Source organism: Molossus molossus, unplaced genomic scaffold (genome assembly GCF_014108415.1).
Source record: "Molossus molossus isolate mMolMol1 unplaced genomic scaffold, mMolMol1.p scaffold_m16_p_12, whole genome shotgun sequence".
NCBI lineage: Eukaryota > Metazoa > Chordata > Mammalia > Chiroptera > Molossidae > Molossus > Molossus molossus.
Window position 1 is genome coordinate 97,982,386 of NW_023425347.1, and position 20,656 is coordinate 98,003,041.

A 20,656-nucleotide genomic window follows, 5' to 3' on the forward strand; every position below is an offset into this window, starting at 1 on the left:
TAGGGATAACTTCGTGTCTGAATGTGCCTCGTGTCAGAGCCCTTTGGCTTGGACTTGCCGGGTACTGGGAGGCTGAGACATGAGGAAATTACAAGCAGGGGGGAGAAGTGGTACCTGTGACGAGAGGCAGCTGTGGAGAAGGGGGAGGCATGATGCCCAGGGTGAGTGCCATCTGGGCAGGAGGCCTGGCCTCCAGCTGTGGGGGCTCCAGAAGGGCAGAGCCTGGCAGGAATGATTTTGAAGCCACTACTATGGAGATTAAGGGGATGAGAATGTAAATCTCAAGTAAAAAGGTAATTGAATGTAATAGCAAACACTGCTCGCTCTATGTTAATTTTAGCTCTTCCCCTGGATACAAGGCGCTGTATTAGTGTTTTATTACCATTTTGTTTGCACTAATAAAATAGTAAAATTTATTTCAAGGAAGTTGAAGGATGGTTTTACAATGCAAATTTGAAGAAATTGGACTTTTCATTTATGCCTCTGCTATTTTAAACCCTGACGGGTGTAAATTAGCTGCAGGGACCGAGCAGACCCCACTGATGGGGACTGGAGAGGCGGGGGAGGGCACGGGAGCCAGATCGGGTGGGATGGGGTGATGGCTGAGGACGTATCAGGTGTGAACGACTCTGGTTGTGACCAGGTACGTCAAGCCTGTGGGGAGACATATGTGGCCACAGACCTGGGGGCTGTGTCTTTTCTTTCTGCCCTTTGGCCTCCTCCCCGTCCTGACATGGAGCCTCAATAAACCCACTGAACCCCCAAAGGGAACTGAGCAGCCTCTTGCCTCTGCTCCTAGAAACGAGGGGTTGACTAGATGTACCATCCACTCACACCCTTTGCAAAGGGGCTGTCATTTGAGGGCAGTGATAGGAGCCTGGCGGGAAGACCCGAGCCCGAAAGGAGCCGGGAAAAGACCCAGCCGGACACCAGCCTGGCAGAGGCTCGCCGTCTTCATTTTGCACTCTGACCAGGCCGTACTCGAGAAACTCGGAGCAGGACATCGTCAGTAGGCCAGCATCCCTTCAAGTGGCCCGAATGCTCCCAGGTGTGGTGGTGTCCATGAACTAGAGGACACGAGAGGACTGATGTTTCCATCCAGTTGTCAGAATTTCAGGGACCTGGATGATGGCCTAGGAAGGTGACGGGACAGAAAGGGGTGATTGGAGAGTTTCATTTTGAGTTTTGGGAGAAGAATTCAGGTTGGTTCTTGTTTTATCCAAACCGGTTTGTTTATCTCTGAAAAGTTATCAGCAGCAGTGGCCCGAAGCGATGCATTGGGGGACCAGCTTCCAGAGGTAGGGACCCGAACAAGTGTTCTAATGTCTGGCGAGGTCGGCGGCATGTACTGCCCACGGTTCTCTGGCCGCCTGCCTGGTGCGGGGGAAACGGGGAGCCGGTGACACCGGTTTCCAGCCCCAACCCTAGGTCTTGTGGGTTTTTTCTCAGTGTATTGTCTCTCCCTCATTTGGGTGTGTGTGTGTGTGTGTGTGTGTGTGTGTGTGTGTGTTTAAAGTAAAGATTCAAAAAATAATAATAAAGTAAAGATTCAAACTGTTGATACTGGCAAAGCCCGAGTTGAGAAACTGGAGGAGAAATGGTGGCAGAAGACGCCTGAGGGCCCTGGACCGCAGATGGTGCGCGCTCGGGTGTCCGCATCTGCTTGGGGGCAGGAGGGAACTTGGCACTGGGCAGAGGAGGGTGGGCTCCCAGCCTCTCCTGGTGGCTCCTCTGGTGTCTACAGGGTCACCCTTGGAGCAGACTTGGGTGGTGGGAAATATACAAGGGTCAGGCCTGCCTCCAGCAGCGGCGCCAGCGCCCCATGTGGTCATTGCTGGAGCAGGAAGGTCCTCCATCTACCTCCTGGCTTCCTTTTGGATCAAGGGGCTATGGATTGGGTTTCTTGGGATTGTGGAGTTTAGGGAATGTACAGAAGGCAAGGGACTCTAAACCCAGCCCAGTAACAGGCCAGGAACCTCCTTCTCACTGCTGGGTATACAGGAGGCCCTGGTGGCTCTGGGCTTCTAGCTAAGGGGGCAGAGGAGGAAGACTTGAGCTGGTGGACGTGGTTACGGCTCGGGCAGTTTTGCAAGTGTTGCTGAAAGAAGCCAGAGATGAGAACGTTTAAAAGTGGTGTGTCTTGCCCTGGCCGGTTTGGCTCAGCAGTTAGAGTATCGACCTGCAGACCAAAGAGTCTTGGGTTCGATTCCAGCCAAGGGCATGTACCTCAGTTGTGGTTCGGTCCCGGCCCTGGTCGGGTCGTGTAGGAGGCAACCAATCGATGTGTCCCTCTCATGTCGATCTCTCTCTCTCTCTCCCCCCTTCTCCCGCCCTCCCTCCTATTCTATCTGAAGATAAATGGAAAAATATCCTTGGATGAGAATTTAAAAATAACAATGAAAGTGGTGCGTCTTTTAGCTTTTGAGATGGTTTCTGATGCTCTGAGGGCCGGGCGATGCACTACTGTGCGCCTGCAGATTTAGAGAGTGTTATCAGGCAGGGAGGGTCACACGCCAGGTGCATTTCAATCCAAAACGGTAATTAGATCAAGGAGCAGACAGAAATGGGCCAAGAGGATTGGTAGTGGGGCCCCCTGGATTGGTCCTGGTGGTGGAGTGGCCCCAGGACTGCCTCTTACACTCGACCTCTGTGTGGGGGTTGCAGGCAAAGTGGTCCACCCTGGAATGACCAGGACCCCAGGCACCTCTGGAGAGTTGAGGCCCCTCTGAGAAGCTCCAGGGCTGCTCCCCATCCTTCCTGCTGCTTCTCAATGCTTGTTGTCACACGTCAGCTCCAGCCTGGGATAGAAAGATGCTCCATTTTGATTGATTTGACTTCCTTTTTTGCATGGGGTACAGGTGTGTGTATTGGGGAGAGGGTGACCCTAAAGTACACCAGTGGATCGCTCTCATAGGTGGCCACAGTAAGCCCTGGAAGCTGGCCCCCACCTGCTGCTTTGTCCTGTTTGATTTGAGGGGGTGCCCATGGCTTGGTCCATAGCACCCCCGCCCCATTTTCCCCTTTAATTGGGAGAAAAGGCAGCCAGAACGCCTAGGTCTTTAGCCCACTAGCCTCTGCTTCTTCTCACCCTGCTCAGCTTCCTGGGGTGTGATGAGAGCATCCCCAAGTCTCCCGAGCCCCCTGCTCGGCTCTACGTTCCTTTCTCCCTGCCCCCCTTCCCTGCACCTGTCAGCTGTTTCATTGACTGTCTGGCTTGGCTGCCACCCGTCCTGTGCTTCCAGGCCAGCTCCGCCCCTCCCCCTCCCCCAGCCCCACACTCCCGCCCTTCCTGTCTCTGCCCACGTCTGTCTCTACCTGCCCGTCGCCGGCACACCTGAGGATCCGAGGCTGCCTAACGGAGTTCGGGGATGGCTCAGGGTGTTTACCAGACAGCCGGGATAAGGTATTAAATCCTGTTGCTGTCTTCCCAGGGCCAGCTTCCTCAGATGGTTTTCCAAATTCCTAATCTCAGTGCCCACATCCCTGCCCAGCCCGTGTTTGATGGGAGCTTTCCTTTCCGACTGAAGCTGAAACCGAGCAGGATCTGTCATGGGGTTGGGTCTGGGTTCCCACCGGTGCACGATGACATGGAGGTCCAGCCCCTTCCTCTCCGATTCTTCCTTCCTCTCCTCCTTCCTTTCTTGGGGAATCTTCGTAAGTGGGGGCCAGGATTCTGCCACCAGGTGTTCCAGAGCCTTCTTGAGTGCCCCCACCCCCGTGCTGCCGGGGAGGTGATGAGGCCACATGCTGTAATGTAGGGGAGGGGGCCCCGAGATTGGCAAGGGGGAGCCCAGCTAAAAATGACCGGAGGTGGGAATGAGCAGGTTAATGGCAGCCCTTTCTGAGCCTACCGTTACGATTCTTCCCACTAGGAATAAAAGTGGCCACTGAATACCCTGGCTCGTCCTAGGAGAGTCCCTAAAGCAAACCTGTCCATCGCCGTGTCTCCCCATTGCTTTTGGTGACAACAGCGCCAGGGAGGCGTGCTCCTGTTCAGTGGGCACCTCTGGGTGGACACCTGCCTGCTTTTTTTTTTTTTTTTAAATATATTTTCATTGATTTTAGAGAGAGAGAGAGGAAGGGAGAGGGGGAAACATCGATGAGAGAGAAATATTGATCAGCTGCCTCCTGCACGCCCCACACTGGGGTAGAGCCCGCAACCCGGGCATGTGCCCTGACTGGGAATTAAACCGGCAACCTCTCGGTACATGAGATGACGCTCAACCAGCTGGGCCAGACTGGCCAGGGCCACCTGCCCTCTTTAACATGGCCTAGCCTCGGGGGTGACAGGACAGCTCAAGTGCTCCCCAGTGAACAGGGACATTGGGGCTCCCAGGAGAATCCATTCTTGAGGCCGATTCGGGGGTTTTCCCTTCGACAGGACATCGAGGCTGCCTGCCCTTCCTGGGACAGCGGGACTGAACAGAGCAGGGAGCTCTGCCCCATCCTGTCTTCTCTTCCAGAAACGAGGTTAAAGGACGCAAACTAGCTCACTCCCCTGGTGCCCCGAGCTGGGAACTTTCCACAGGGAGGAGCAGGACTCTCCACCAGTGGTGGCAGCTTGGTCAACATTGGTGGCCTGGATCTACCCCACGGAGGGTGCCTGGGACCCGTGGATGTGTCTTTTCTCCGCGCTGCCATGTGACCTGGACAGACCCTTCTAATTTCAGCTTCTCTGTCCCTGGCTACAGACTCCCTCTGCTTGCTTCCTCCCGTGCCCCTTCCTCCTTCCTCCAGGCAACCCGAGGTCTCTTGGGTTTCACAACAGAGAGCTTCCCTCTCTCCAGGTCTGCGAACCTCCATCCCACTCGGGCTCCAGGTGGCCCGTGTCTCCACCCTCTCACCGTTGCCCTGGCAGTCAGTGTTGCACTGGGCTTTCCTGTCTCCCTTCCTGAGCCGGGGCACTCACAGGGCAGAGGCATCTCTGGGACCCAGCGGAGAAGGGTGTGACAGCGAAGAAGCAGGGCCGGGGATGGGGCAGAAGGCGCAGCCACACACGTCACGCCACGTCCTCCGCCAGGACCCTGACTGCCGGGGCTTCTGGAGTCCCATGAGCCCGGGCTTCGGAGGAGTCCTGGGTGCTGGGGTCTCGATTTCGTTTGGGGTGTTCTTTTTCACGTGTGTGTTGGGCAAGGAGTGACAGGCGACGGGGAAAGAGGGCAATGCAAATCGGGAAGATGACAGTTGGGCTGGTGAGGAGGAGGAGGAGGAGGGAAGAGGTGAAATTAATTCATTAGAAAAACTTGTTTACTGGCTTTGCTCAGGCGCCTCCATTTTAAAAGTCTACGTTTACAATAAGTCGCTAATTAAAATACAAAATTAAGCAACAGCGATGTTTTTTTTTCCCTTACACTTTAATTGCATGATTTTTTGTGATGTAATTTCTGGAAACACCCAGCGTACCTCACAGGGCTGATTGTTTGATAAACTAGAAGCACCTGAAACCAACCCCAAAAATAAATATATAAATCCAAGGGGAAGTTCAGGTAGATTGGAAATGGCAGAGAATTGCAGACAGCTGGGAACCAAAAATCCATAGTAATAATAATAAAAAAAAATCTTCTAAGTCAGGACATTTCTCCTGTCTACCCCGAAACCAGAACAATCTGTGCACCTCCGGGGGCGGGGGCGGGGGGGGGGGGGCTGTAATGCAAACCAGATCAAGCGGGGTAGTCGGTCCCTGTCCCCGACATCTCAGTTGGTACTAGGGATAAAAAGCCAAACCAGCTTGGAGTCTTCCCTGATTCCATTGCTAACTGGGCTCTGTACTTGCCGGAGCATCTTCTTTCATCATCGACCCTTTAAGAGGATTCTCCTCTCTCCCTTCTGAACCGAGATGCAATACCCAGGAGATGGGGTGGGGGGGTGCACAGGGGGCAGTGACTGTCTCCCCTGGGAAAAACCAGCCTCTCCAGGCCCACGGAGGGCAGATGGTGTGTCCCAGGCTTGGGCAGCTGGCCCGGAGTTCCTGGCCCACAGGAAGGCGGTGAGAAAGGGTGGTCCAAAGTAAGAATGGTGTGCCTTGTCTCCTGCAGACAGCCCATGGCCTGCTGCCTTTTTAAAGATGTAGACCTGGATGGTGATTGCAAAACTGCTGAGAAACCTGTCAGGAACTGACTCCAGGGTGGGGCTGGGAGGAAACTGGATCCCACTGGCAGCCTGGCTGCTGGAAAATCCTAGGCCCGGCATCCTCTGTGGGCCTCCTGAATGCTGGGCATTTGGGCAGGAGCATGAGGGACCGAGGGGACCTGTGGCCACACTGCCTTCTTTCTCCTTTCCCATGTGAGAGCTGGAGGCCCAGCTGGCCAGGGGGCCCGGTCACCTCTCCATACACTCCTTTCCTGGGGAAAAAAGATTTGCCTCTTGTTAGGGTCTTTTAACATTTTTTTTTTCTCCCTGATTATAATTTATGCCTGTTGGAAAATACAAAGAAGCATGAAGGAAATAATTTTTTAATATGTCGTGTAGTTGTTCAAAGTATGGAGGAACAGAGAGACCTGGGTTCACACCCCAGCTTTGCCACCCAGTGGTGTGACTTTGGGTGCGTTACTTAACATCGCTGAACCTGTTTCCTCCTCTGTGAAGTGGGGGACATGACCTTGGAGGGCGGTGTGAGCCCTGGAGGGTTTCAGTGTGAGGGTTCGTAAAAACACCCAGCCCTGAGCCTGCCACACAGCACACTTAAACATGAACTATTTCTGTTGTTGTAGTTAATAATGATTATTCCACTGCCTTGAGATAATAGGCTTTAAAACTCTTATTAAGAATTTTTTTATATCAATGAAATGATCTAACCCTGTGCCGCCCAGTACAGTAGCCTTTAGTCACATGTGGCTATTTACACTTAAATGAACTAAAATAAGCTAAAATAAAAAATTCAGCTCCACAGTCACACCCGCCACATTTCAAGGGCTCAGTAGCCACATGTGGCCAGTGGCTGCCGCGCCGGACAGCACCGCATGTTCTACGGGGGAGCATGCGGCACAGTGGCGTCATCTGAGTTTTTCCCATGAGTTTTCTGCTTTCCATAAATGTCTGTTGATGGCTGCATAGTAGTCCGTGCTGTGGCTGTTGGAGCATCCTCTGGGCTCTGATTGGCCCTCTGGGGTTACCCTTCCCAGGCACTGGAGCTGTGACACGCTGATTGGTGCCAGCCAGCAAGGAGCAGGGCTCTGCTTTCCCCCCATTGGCCCTGACAGAACAGGAGGGGCTGCCCCCTCAGCCCCCAGTGCACCCCTTCAGGCTGGCTCATCTCACCCTTCACCCCACGGGGCAGAGACCAGGAAAAAGAGGGACATGCTTAAGGTAGCAAAATCAAGCAATAGGGACCCACCCTACACTGAGCCCCCCAGGAGCCCCAGGGGACCCCCAGGTGGCCTTTCTTGGTAGGGAGTGAGTGACATGATGGGGGGCTGGGCCGGCCTCCAGATCCCAGTGAGGGTCTTCAGGCTTCCAGAAGGGCCCTGACTAAAAAGATTCGAGGGCAGGGCTGCTGGGGTCCCAAGTCAGGGGGCACCTCCAGGAAGACCTTGCAATGACGGGTGACCATCCTGTGACGGGCTGGTGGAGTGAGTGTTGGGGTGCCAGGGTAGTGGCCCGAGCTTCTTCTCCAGCTGGGAGTCCACACCCTCCTCGCATAGTCAAGGGCCGAGCTCTGGGTGGGGGGCTACGGGCAGGACCAGCGAGGGAAGTAATCCCCGGGGCGGTGGGCAAGACAGATAGGGAGAGCCGAAACTGGACCTGCTGATGTGGCCCTTTCTGCTCGAAGCGGATCATAAAATATGGCTCAGATTTTCATTACGGGCTCTATCGATTATCTTCTGGGATGGATGAATTATAGAGAACATTAAATTTTTTTAAAAAAGCAAGTGAGAGAGGAAATATCTGAATGAGTTGGGGTGGTCGATGGCAGAAAGGGCTGAGCCACCAAGCCTGCGTGGCCTCTGTCTCCGAGCAGGGTGAAGACCAGACCTCTCTGACCAGCTCGCAGCCTCCCTGGGCCTCCCTGGGCCTCCCTGGCCTGGCCTTTGAGCAGGGGAGGCCGTAGCTCCCCTTTGCTCACCCAGAAACTGTAGGTTTTGGGGAGGCAGACAGTTGGGTTATTCCCAGGGTTCTGACCCAGAAGTAGGACCTTTCCCAGGCTTCAGGCTTCTGTGGCTGGGAGGTGGGCCCCAAGCTCAGCTGTTTGCTCTCCAGGGACCTCCTGGTTCTGGAGATGCTCCCCGGGCACAGGGAAGGGTCAGAGGGCATTGTTGGTCTCCTGGGGTCAGGACTGGGAAAGGAACTCCTGAGGAATGTGGCCACCTGGGCCTGCTGGCCACCTCAGCTTGTCCAGCTTCTCATTCCCTCCATTCGCTGTCACTGGTTTGGCGGATTTCCGTTTTCCCTTGTGAGCTTGGGAAAAATGTGTCTGGGTCCCACTGCTGTGCATACAAGTCAGATCAGGAAAGAGAACCTCCTGCAAGCCCTTCGGTCCCTTGCTTTCTCCCCGCCTCCTCCCTCTCCCTGCCAAGCAGAGTGTCAGATAGCCTGGGTTCAAGTCACTTCCAGGGGTGTGACCTCTCTGAGTGTTAGTTCCTCAGCTGTCCAGTTGAGATAATAACCCACCTTGTTGGGTTCTTGCGACCATTATATGTATGAATGTATTAAAATCTTTAGTACTTAATAAACATCATTCTTCCTCTACGGTGGCAGAGTCTGGGAACCTTTCCCCCTTCTCCTCGTGTAGCCTTTTTGATTTATTATTATCTCCACTTTACAGAGGGGGAAACCGAGGCACAGAGAGGTTAAAGTAATTTGCCCAGAGTCACACAGCTTGTGAATGGCAGAGCCAGGATTCATACCTGGCAGTTTGGTTCCAAAGCTTGTACACTGACCCACCAGCTCTCGCTGTCCCAGTCGTCTGGTGGGCGGCGTAGGTGTGTGCACCTGTGTGTGTGCCCGCGTGCATGCCAACGGCCCTGCCCTCGTGTGAACCTCCGGCTGGCCCCACCTCTGACCGCCCCCCATCTGTGGCCACGTCGGGTTCAGTGACCCCAGCATTTTCTGGGGCCCTGTTCTGGGGGGAGTGTATCTCCCCACCCCCACGCCACCCCCTCACGCTGGCTTCACCTAGGCTGCCGTGAAAAGGTGGTTTCCATGGATATCCGTCTCCCTCTGGTGACACGCCCTTTTCTGTATAACTCTGTTCCCTGGAGTTGATTGTTTTTGGCACACAGCTCTGTAAACTCATCCAACAATTAAAAAGGGGGAGGGGAGGAACAAAAGGGAGGCAGATAGCAAGTGTGGGGTCAGTGACACACGGGAGGGCCCCTGAGGTGCGGGGCCCCTCTCTGTCCCCGGCCGGCAGCGGACAGCACCTTCTGTGCAGAAAGGCCACATACCCAGCTGGCCCTGAGCTCCGCCTGTGGAGTTCTGAAAATTCACATATTTCCTTCCCTCTGAGCTGTGTTCGTGCCCCATTCATCTCTCCCTCCGACACCTGAAGGGGCCCGTTTGTGGAGCCAACCTGGCCTTCCAGAGAGGCCACCTGAAGCCAGGAGATGCCAGCGTGGACCCATTTGCATGCCTGCTGCCCTTGTTTTGGTTAATTGTGTATGTTTGCTGTTTGTGTACCTACCATCAAATACCTACTGCGCTGGGCGTACCCGTCGTCGGCTGTGTGAGATCACAGATGAAAAATGCAGTGAAAAACACTTTCGTGCCACAACACATCACATAGGATTTTTGTATTAAGATGTGGATTTTTTTATTGTGTTTTTTTTTTTTTTTCCTTTTCCATACAGCCCTGGAGTTGGGCAATGTGCACGTCTGTGTTTTGTTTTCACTCGGGGTGGTTTATGAAATCTGCTCATTAGGGCTCTGTCCTCTCCCCACCCCCGGCCTGTTCTTCCACGCCTTTGTCCTCTGAGTCTAGATCTTTTCCCACCACCTCCCACCGTCTTCTCTCCTTCGCGAGGTGATGGGTGCCCCTGAACATACATTCACCCGGGTGAAAATCGGGTTCCCGTGCCCCTGTTCTCAACCCCATGTCTCCGAGGCCCATGTTCGTTGCAGTCCTGATGTTTGGGGGAGGCAGGAGAAATCTCTGTCCCCCACCCCCACCCCAGGATAAAGCCTTTTCTCTTGTCCCGTCTGGAGAGGAGAAATGGAAGTTATCCCATCCCCACTGAGCCTCCTCACTTGGAGTGGCCTTCTCCTGGGTGGCTTTCTTGTCCCCATTTTGTCAGATGACAGGTAGCAATGGGCCCCCCAGCCCCTTCCCCGTCCAGGAGGCCATGCCCACAGCTGGGACCCCATTTACCAGGTAGGTTTAGGGATTCTCCCGCTCGCCAGGTGCGCCGGGGTAGGGCTCGCCTCCCCGCACTTGGAGCCCGGCCAGAAGGAAGCGCGTAAACACGGCCTTTGCCTTCCCGCTGCTGGTCGCGATCGCGGGTGCTTCCTGGCGGCTCTGGGGTTGGATGGAGATTTGTTTGGAGGGCAGAGCTGAGATTCAGGAGGGAAGACAGCATCGTGTGGGTGGGTGCCGAGATCCTGGGCCGGGAGGAAGAGGAACTTTTAAGTGATTGGGCCTTGGAGCCCGTCAGCCTGAGCCCAGGCCTGGCTGCAACACTTGCGAGCTGTGACCTTTGGCAAGTCACTTTGTGTCTCTGCGCCTGCCCTTTCTAATCTGCCCTTCCTTGGCGTGCTGTAAAGCGTCAGTGCGATCCCTTGGCACGGTGCTTGGCAAACAGGAGGCGTCCGGTGAGTTGACGTGCTCAGTTCTCACACAGGCCTACCAGCTAAGGGTGAAAACCACGCATCCAAGTGTGCCCTCCGCTGCCAGCATGCCCCCTGGCACAGAGTCGGTGCCCGGTCAGTTCTATTGGAATCAGTTGAGGAGGATCAAGTAACTAAGCAATCACCGTGAACCTGAACGTTATTCATCCCTGGTGCTAATGAAGGAGGGTGGAGAGACCAAGACGCAGGCTGGGGGTCAGGAGAGCTGAACAGGATGGAGCGTGAAAGTCGCCAGTGAAGTGTTCTGTCATCCGAGAGGGATGAGGCGCTCGGGCCCCTCTGATTCGGACGTGAAATCGGGGACTAGTTCCGTTCCACAGATGCTCACGCTGCCGACTCTGGACCAAGTGTTGTTCTAAGTGCTGGGGGCGCGCAGATAACTAGGACCTGGCCCCTGCGCTTCAGGAGTTCCAGACCCAGTGGTGGAGACAGACTCCTGGGCGAGTGGCTTCGGTCTAGTGTGGATTTAAATGCCACAGTGACGGGCGCCCGAGGAGCAAGGCAGAGGCGCGTATGGGCAGATTCTGGAAGGTCACCTTGAAGAGACTTGGAAGAAGAAGGTGGGACATTTCTGGAGCACTGTTAACACTTTCACCTCCCCCGTTGATCCCCCACCCCGCTGCTCGGTAGGAGGGAAGAGGTGCTCTATTTGACCAGTGACAAGACTGGGCCCTAGGGGGACGAGATGGCTGGTCCAGGAGCCCATGGTGACTTAAGGGGCAGAACTGGGACTCAGGGCCATGGCTTCTGAGTCTGGGCCCAGTGTTATTTCTGTGACCGCACATGCTCTCCCACCTTCACCTCGAGCCGCCGGCCAGAGCGCCCCAGCCTCGGGCCCTGCACCTCCTGACCGGGATTCCTGCTGGCGCCGCCGCCCTGGGGCCTGTGCCCTGGTTTGGTAAATGGGTCAGGCCACTTGGTTGGGGTCAGTCCTGAACGAGGCCACACCCTGGCAGGGCTGGAGGATGGCAGGAATGGGGAAGACTAAGGAGGAGGAGAAGGAGGAGAAGGAGGAGGAGGAGGAGGAGGAGGCGGCCTGGCCACACCCTTTATTCAGTTGCTCCTGCTGCCCTGGGCTTGCCTCTCCCTCCGCCGAGGAGACCTGACCAGGACCTGGAACGCCCTTTTCCCCATCGCTGGAACCTCTTCTGAGCCAGGACAGGAGACCCTGCGGTCGTTCATGTCCACTGTTCATGTGTGGCCAGGCTCCGGTCTCTCAAGTTCCTTGCCAAGGGTCAGGGAGGTGGGCGTGTTCCTCCCGACCCTTTCTCTGAGGAAATGTGGGCCTGGGCGGGGCGTGCCGGCCGCCCGTAGAAGATGCTGGCTGTCAGGTGGGGCGAGGGTCATTCCGACGGCACTGGAGTAGAGGCCCCCGGCCGAAGGGTATTCTGGGGGCAGGGAGCTTTAGGTGGTCTGAGACACCCCTTCCTCTAGCTCAGAGGTGTCTGGCCCTCCCGATGGCTTCCCCCAGGGTTTTGGGGGATCTGGGCCAACAATCAAGGGAGTGTCAGAGCCCAGAGGAGTGAGTCTCCCAGTGGCCCTGAAGTTCCCATTAAAGTGTTTTTTCCTCTTTTTTAAAGAAAAAAATATTCCCAAACTGGAAAACAAAGGAAATCCACTTCCCCCAAATCACACGAAACTCACATTAGGGGCCTGGCGGGAATCCATGGAAACCAGGAAACCCGCCGTTAACCCTGTGCGCTGCCGAAGGGTGGGGTGGGAGCTGGGCTGATCCAGGCCCCAGACCACTGTCACTGGCCCTCCCGAGGGCTTCCCCCAGGGAGCTGGTCTCGGTGACACTGCCCTAGAGCAGAGGTGGGATAGAGCTGATGCTGGAGGAGCCTTCAAAGCACCAACTCCCCCTGCCACTTATGGCCCAACCTTGGGAGGCAGAAGAGGAGAGGTTCGTGTACTCCGGGGAGGCCCTGGGGGATCCAAGGGCTGGACCAAGTTGGAGAACCTGCCAGGCAGCTGCCCACACCATGCCACACTGTGGAGTCAGGGCCAAGCCCACTCACTCACATGCTTCAGGAACACATAGGTGCTGTGGATGCTGCAATCTCCCAGCCAAGGGGGGAGGAAAGGACCTGAATTTCAGCTACTCCTTCCCTGATGCCAGCCCCATAGGCAGGGTGGGTGGAGGAGTGGACGCAGGACCCCCTGGGCACCTGCACCCCACTCTCACACCTAGGAGGCTGGACTGCCAAGCTTGGGAGGCCGTGCACCGAGGTCGGTAGCATCTGCGTATTTGCACACACATGGGGCTCATTTTTCTAAAAAGGCTGAAAATATTTACAGATTTGAAGTTGAAACGCAAACAGGAAAAGCCCTTTAAAAAGTGAGTGTAGTGGATATTCAAAACAGGAATCACCATGGAAACACCACAATATTTGCTTAAATTGATACAAAGGTTGCCGGTAGCAGGGCACCAACTTTTTTTGGCCATATTTTTTTGGCCCAGCACCTATAATAAATGAATCTCAACAGCTCCCTTCCTGAGTGTGTGTGAAACGACGCAGTAGCAGAGGAGAGGGCAAAGGAAAAGAAAAGAAACCAAACTCTCCATCCTGGGTAGCTGCAGACACCTGTTGATTCCATTTTTAGAGTCTCCCATAAGGCCACCAGGGGGTCATGGGAGCAGCTGGGAACTGGCTAGGAAAGCCTGGAGGGAGCGGGAGGTTGGGGAGCCCAAGGGTTGGTTTGGGCGCATGGATCTGGGTCTGATCTGGTTTCCAGTGTTAGCTCGATCCACCGTCGGGCTGACCTCTCACCCCTGGTGCCGGGATTCGAGTATGATCACTTTATCGTTGCCTGGGGTGACACCTGACTGGTCTATTATTGTTTCTACCTGGTTGATGTTTTTTGTTAGGTGTGCCAACTGTGAAGCAATTGGCTAATAATTATGGAAAGGATGCATTGGTCGTAGGGTCAGGCGTAGCACTCACCAGACAGAGCGAGGCCATCTGCTGATTGGCAGGCAGGTTGGAGAATCTCTTACCTTGCCGGCCGGTTACTGCGCAAGGTGTCCGAACCATACCTCAGCTGCCTTTCTTTTTGGAGTAGCTTTGTGGGTCTCACTGTAGCCTAATGCTCCCCTTCCCTTCTTATTTCGGTAGGCGAACAGACCTCGCTGACTGAAGGCCAAGACCTCTCCAGCCCATCTGCCTTTCCAGCAGCCCCAGCTGTCCCCTCCTACAGAAGGGGTCCCGCAGCTCCAGTGGTGTGCTTTGGAATGGACTTTGGACCCCAGCCCCTTGGGATGCAAAGGTAGCCACTCCTGATTCCCAAGATGTCACTGGGAGACATGGGTAGGGGCTGTGGTGGGCCAGTGTGGGGGCTCGGGGAGGAACTGCCTAGGCCTTTCTGACCCGGATGGTGGTAGCTTAAGCTCCCTAGTTGGAAGCGAGAAAGTGGGATTAAGAAAAGCACCCAGGCCACTGGCCCCGGTCGGCCGTCCACTCACTGCTTCCTCCCCTCTGACCTCGGCCCCCCACCCATAACATAAAGAGATCGGAAGGACTGACCTTTAAGAACCCTGCCAGCCTTGCCATGGGCGACACCGAATGGAGCAGGTGCCCCAGGTGAGGCCTGGGCTCTAGCACAATCTACTCCCGGAGCAAAGCATCAGGTCATTTCTCAGCGTCATCTCTGAGCACGGTAGGTCCAGCCCGGCCGCATGTCCAGAGGCTGCTGCTCGCTCTGAGCTCACGTGGGACTTGTGGGGCTTTCTCAGGTGGGCCTCCAGCTGGGCAGGACCCCCTTCGGAGGGGAAGCCACAAGTATCTCTTGACCCAGGCTCGGAAATCACCCCTTGCCTAAAGAAGGTCATGTGTGCCCGGGATGGGGAGTCCATGGAGCTGATACTGTCAGATATTTACCTGCAGCAATCAAATGTGGTTTCCAGGGTTGAAGGCTGACACATGGCAGGTGACTCTTCACATATTGATCATCATTCACTGTTCTCTTAAGATGCTGAGGGGAGCAGCCTAGGTGTTGGTCAAGTTGATGGGCAGGGTCTGAGGGCTGGGCTGAGGCTGAGAGAATGGCTGGGAGGGCAAGGTTGGGGGCCGCTCCTCCAGTGTGTGCCAGATGGGAGTCAGCAGCCCCGGGTCATCCTCCTGTGCTCTCCCTCCCCATGGGTGCTACCGGCAGGCGTGGCCTGCCGCACCCTCTGTGGCTAGGCTCTGCACCTCTGGACTTTGAACTTTCAGGGAGGAAGTACTTGCAGAGATGGTGCCTTGGTGTCCACTGGGTTTGAGAGGTTCCCACAGCAGCAGGCCAGCTTCATTTCAGGCCATGCGACCTCGGGGACTAACAGACTCCTTAGGTACAGCCCAGGGATTTGCAAATTGGATGCAAATGTGGCCTTTGGTTGCCATGATGGAGCAGCCATGTGGCCGAGACTCGTCCTGGTGTCCAGCATGCAATCGCACTCCAGGAATTGGTCTGTCCACACGCAGGCTGTGCCGCTGTTGTCCCTGATGGCGGGGGTGGGGGTGGGGGTCGTCTTGTTGGGTTTCGGCACCAGCATCTGCGTGTCTCTGCCTTCCTGGGCTCTTCCTCCGTGAGCACGGGTCCTGGGACAGCAGGCCCGTGCCTCAGCCTCTGCGTGGGCTCCCTGCTCGTGCCCTGAAGCGCACCCGACGAGGGGGCACGTCTGCCTGGGCTGTTCTCAGTGGTAGGCCTTTGGTTTACTTTGTTCCTTCGGCAAAACATGCCCATTCCATTCTTCCTTCCCGGAGTTTCCACTCAGTGCTGACCCCCAGGGCCGTGCCAGCTGGGATTCGCACCTGGCGTGGGGTATGGGCTCCATGGGTCCTTTGGGACTCCAGCATCCTGGCATGAGCGGACTTGGGGGCCCTAATGAGCTTGGGAACTCCAAGGGCTCCAAAAGGGACTGTCATGACCAAGCCCCTCCTCGCTCACCCAGCCCCTTCCAGGTCCTGGGTCCTCTGTGGCAGGGGTGACCCGTGGTCTCAGAGGTGTCCTGCCTCACGACACTGGAGCGTGGGCGAGGGGATGAGTCCGTGCTTGGGCCTGGTCCACAGGCCTCACCCTGTCTAGCTCAGATTCTCCTCGTTTCTGGCTCCGCCACAGAAGATCTGGTTATATTCAGTCTTCGGTGACGGAGGGCCTGGCGTCTGCCAGTTACTGGGGACAGAGGGGCAAGATGGCCCTGGCTCTCCTGGAGTTCTGGTTGGGCGGGTGGACAAGAAACAAATCCACAAAAGAGCAAGGAAACCATTAGTGCAGAATGGACATGGGATGCGGTGGTGGGAGGAGACGGCAGGTGACGGCAGGTGACAGCTGAAATTGAAGAATAGAAAGTGGACAGCCACCTGGAGGGCGGGTGGAAGACTAGTCCAGGCAGAGAGAGAGCAGCTAGTCTAGAGATCCTGAGGTGGGCGGGGCTCAGTACATTTGGTGAGCGGAACAAGGGTCCCAGTCCCCAGGAGGTGGACAGGGTGGGAGCTGGGGTACACGGGGCTTAGGTGCACCAGGAAACATGGGATTTTTCTCTTAGGGTGGCAGAAAGTCGCAGGAGAGTATTTAAAGAGGGAGGTAAAGTGGCCTGATTTTTGTTTGAGATGACTGGACTGGGGGTCGGCAAGGGGGGTACGGCAGGCCAGAGGGGAGGCTGCTGCGTGGCCACTGGAGTGAGAGACTGTGGCTGAGACAAGAAAGTGGAAATGGAGAGAAGGGGCAGAGTCGTGTGTTCAGAGGGACTTACCAGGACTTGCTGATGGGCAGAAAGGACCCCAGGGGGGACTCCAGCATTCCCGGCCCCCCCAATGCGTGGAAACTCCTTTTCTCCTCTCTCAGGCCTGACAGTGCCAAGAAGGACCCGTGGCTTTCGAGGCTGGTGTCTCGTGGATTAGGGAGAGAAACACCATCGCAGTGGCTAATAAAGCGGTCTGAGTGGGTTAGGCATCGGCTGGCCAGCACCACGTGGAGGGAAGGCCAGGGGCCTGCTTTCCTCCAACACCGTTTTCAGCAGGATTTCCGAGCTCGCTGTCCGTTTGGCCCCGAGACCCTGCCCCGAAGCCCGTTTTGTGCCTTTGGTCCATGGGTTCTGTGCAGGGTCTCAGGTTGGGCCTAGAAGCTCATACAGTTCCTCTCACTGTGGCTTTAGATGTGATCTGTGTTCTCAAGGGCTGCGTGTCTTCTCCTGTGCGCCCAGACACGTGGACCGAGCCGTGGGTTTGTCTAAGTCTTAGACGCTAAGACCTGATTTCCATGGGGCCAGCTTAGCCCCCAGCCTCAGCTCACGGGCAGAGATCCTAGCAGTCTTTCCACGTGGAAAATCTTTGCACAGTTCATGGTATGCGTCGCCATAGGTACCCCGTCAGAAATGACCTGGGCCACTGTCCCTTTTTCCAGGGTCTCTGATAGGAGGCTTCACTCTCCTGGGTCCTGGTATCACTTGCTTGGGCCAGGACGAGGCAGACAATCCCAGGAGCGATGGTGTCACAGCAGTGATCCCCTACACCCCTGGGTAGGCACTGCACAGCCCAGGTAGCAAGCCAGCAGCCTGGCTGGCATGAGCATGGAGCGTCGCAGCCAGCTGCAGGGGCCCCAGTGAGTAGTTGCCCATGCTGGCAACATATTCCAGCCATATGGGCCAGGTCAGCCCTCCAGGAAAGCTCTGGAGGCCTGACCTCCAGGGGGATGGCAGGAGGGAGCAGGCTGTCGACGTCTTGCAGGGGGTGACAGGGATGTCCTAAGTGTGCAGCTGGTGCCTCTGCCTATTTCCAAGGGGGTGTCAGCTAGTCTCCTGGGTGTATCTGCTGGTATCAAAACACTGGCTGAGCCCCGGGGGAGGGTGTGTCTGGGTGGGCGGGCGTGTGTGTCTGTGCATGCGTGGGAGGCTCATCTGCTGGCTGCCTCGGTGGCCTGCACTCGATCCGTGGCCTTCACTCGTAACTGGACTGGACAGTTCTAACTCCGTCCTCAGAGGCTTTGATCTGATATGGGGCTGGCGCTCCAGAGCACACAGCCGGGGTGGGGGTGCGGAGGGGCAGGATCGGGAGAGGGAGGTGCTGGCTCAAGTGAATGGGGGCCCGAGTCCTCTGCCACCCCCCAGAGGTTGCCGTGTTGGGGATGAGTGGGCTCCAGGTCACAGCCCCTTTGGGGTGGGTGGAGTCGTGATGGGGAGATGGTTTGGGAAGAGTTACTGATCCTCCTGGTTTCTAATCTGTGAGAATTCTGCCTGATGTTATCGACATCGGGGTCTCCTTCCTCAGTTTCTCCCTCGTGCCTTCCGTCTTCCTCGCAGAGTTGGGAAGCCCCTGGGTCCCACCAGGCACAGAGCCAAAGGGACAGGAGTTGGGAGGGGCCAGCTGCCCCTGCCCTGCCTGAAGCTACATTTGGTGACTTGTTCGCCCCGAAGGGGACAAGGGCCCTGGCTTTGGGAGGACTGACGTCTTGTGGATGTGTGGAGAGGCATGTCTGCCCTGCTTCTGTCCCCATGAGCTTGGAGCCTCCCAGGCAGGACTTGCCGGCGTTGGAGAGGTTTTCCACAAGGGAGGGGCCTGGTGGTTGTGAATGCATCATCTTCTCTTGCAGATATCCCGGCTACTCCTACTCTGTCTTCTCCCAGCTTTCTAGAATCTACCCAGGCATAGACCACCTGGCCCAAGGGGAACCTTCAGCCCAGAGGACGCCACACTAAGGCCTGAGGTGGTCCGTGGGGGTCCCTTTCAGCCCCACCTTCAACAGGAGGACCCTTGGGTGGCCACCACCTGGGCCACCCATACCGTTGGCTTCCTGGACTCTGGTCAATCAGCCCTGGCGTGTTCCTCACTTGCACTCAGCACCCAGGTTTTCCCTCTGGTCCGGTGTCTGGGTCCTTCAGGAGCAGCCGCCTTTTCTGACCCTGCGCCTTCTTCCGGTAGCCCGAGGGTGGGACCCCTGTGACCAGGGCAGGTGAGAGGAAGGAAGATGTAATTAATCACTAGTTTCTACTCCAGAAATGCTAATAGGGAAAAGCAATTAAAAGCAACTTTTTTTCCCTTAGTAATCTGTGTTAAGAGCTGGTAATGAAGTTTAGGGCCGTTGTGACTCAATATTTCAGCTTCACCGACTCAAGTCAAAACAATGCAAGCCCAGGAGTTCGCCGGCAGCTGGGCCGGGCCCGGCAGCAGCGGGGAGTCCGGGCGTCCCCTCTGCGCCCCGCCGTCCCCTCATGCTGCTTCTGGGCAGAGAAAGCAGCAGTCCCAGCTGGTAGGGGAGGGTCTGGGTGGCACAGAGACGGGTCCCCCAGGACATCCCTCAGCAGACCCAGAGCCTGGAAATGCATCTTAGGAAACATGCGAGGGAGGACTGGAGTGTGAGCATCACCTAGTGTGGGGGCAGAACTGGGGAAGGGTGGAATCTATGGGGGAAGAGGGGAGGAGACAGGGTTCTGGGGAGCCCACTGGGCCAGGCTGGGGCCCAGACACAGGGGACTCAGAGCCAGAAGGAGTGGTAGTCCAAACCTGCGCTCTGACCCCTGGCCATCCGCTTTTGGCTTTCATTCATTCCTCGGGCGTGGCTGAGAGGTGCCGAGAACTAGAACTGTATGAAGTGGTGAGCATAACAAGGCAAGAATTCCTGTCCGTGTGCAGTTTGAGCAGAGGGAGGCCCGTGAAGGGTGAGATAAAGACGTAACGTACGTGGTAGATGGCAACGTGCATCCAGGAGGAATCTAAAGCCAGTTTGGAGAACAGAGAAGGGGGGTGTGTGTGGCAGGGGAGGTGGTTGTAATTTGAGGTGTGGCATCCGGGGAAGGCACCGCTGAATGGTGACTTTTGGGTAAGGATGGAAGGAGGGGAGGGAGCGAGCCACCCCGATTAATATCTGGGAGAAGAGTGTTCCCCCGGCATGCTGGAGGACAGCACGGATGGGAGGGAAGCGAGTGGGGGAGATGCCGTGTGAGGTCAAGGGGGTCCCGGTGGGGGCCCCCCAGATCCTGAAGGCCTCGTCGCCATTGTGAGAACTAAGGCTTTTGCTTCGACTGAAATAAGAGGCTTTTTGAAGAGTTCCAAGTGGCATGATCTGATTAAGCACAAGCTATTTATTAAAAAGCAAGACCCAACTGTCGCCAACTCCTCCTGACGGGTCCCATCTGTGCCCGAATCTAGGTCCCTCTGCACCCCCGCCCCCTCCCATGTGCTCTGAGCAGGCGAGAGGCTGCTGAGCGTTCTGTTGGAAATCGCTCTGCCTCAGCCTCTGCCTGCTGCCCTGGTCCCACCTCAGGGAACTGTTCAGAAACAGGGTCTTGTCGCTTTAAGCAGCCCCCCACCCGGCTTCCCTGGCCTGCTTTATCTGAAGTCCAAGTGCATGTTGTTCCAAGACCGATCCGCTTTAGCCAATTAATAATCTGACAGGAGCCACCCAGGGGATTAGCAGCTGAGCTGAGCTCCACCAAGCCCCAGCCAATGAGCCCTGCACTCCTTGGGGACATGGAGGTGACTTTGGGGGGTGCAGGGAGAGGGGATCCCCCCATAAGGGGAGCTGCGGCATTGAACAGTGCCGAAGTGACCAGTGAGGGGAGAGAGCAGGTAGGGGGGCAGTTATGACTAGAGCCCCTTGAAAGGAGACTGCTGTCCGGAGCTGGGCAGGGACCCCGCTCCCCCTCACTGCCCCTCACAGTCCTGCTCACCCATTGGAAACCCACCTGCTGCAGAGTGGGATAGGGCCGCCCAATTCGTAAATAAAAATATAGGACACACAGTAAAATTAGAATTTCAGATAAACCGCAAAACAAATTTCAGTGTAAGTATGTTCTACGCAATATTGGGACATAGTTACACTAAAAAAAAGTATTTGCAATTGATCTGAAATTCACAGTTCACCGATTCTCTTTCGTGTTCTGACAACCCCGAGCAAGGAGGGC

At 56.1% G+C, this 20,656-nt stretch overlaps 1 protein-coding gene across 1 annotated transcript in view; it reads left to right on the forward strand.

Moving 5' to 3' along the window:
• Positions 1-20,656, forward strand: part of CASZ1 (castor zinc finger 1) — a 145,382-nt gene that overhangs the window by 19,126 nt on the left and 105,600 nt on the right. The window contains exon 2 of the mRNA XM_036256575.1: positions 13,896-14,046. The gene's annotated coding sequence lies outside the window, so the exon portion shown is untranslated. The remainder of the gene's footprint in view (positions 1-13,895; positions 14,047-20,656) is intronic.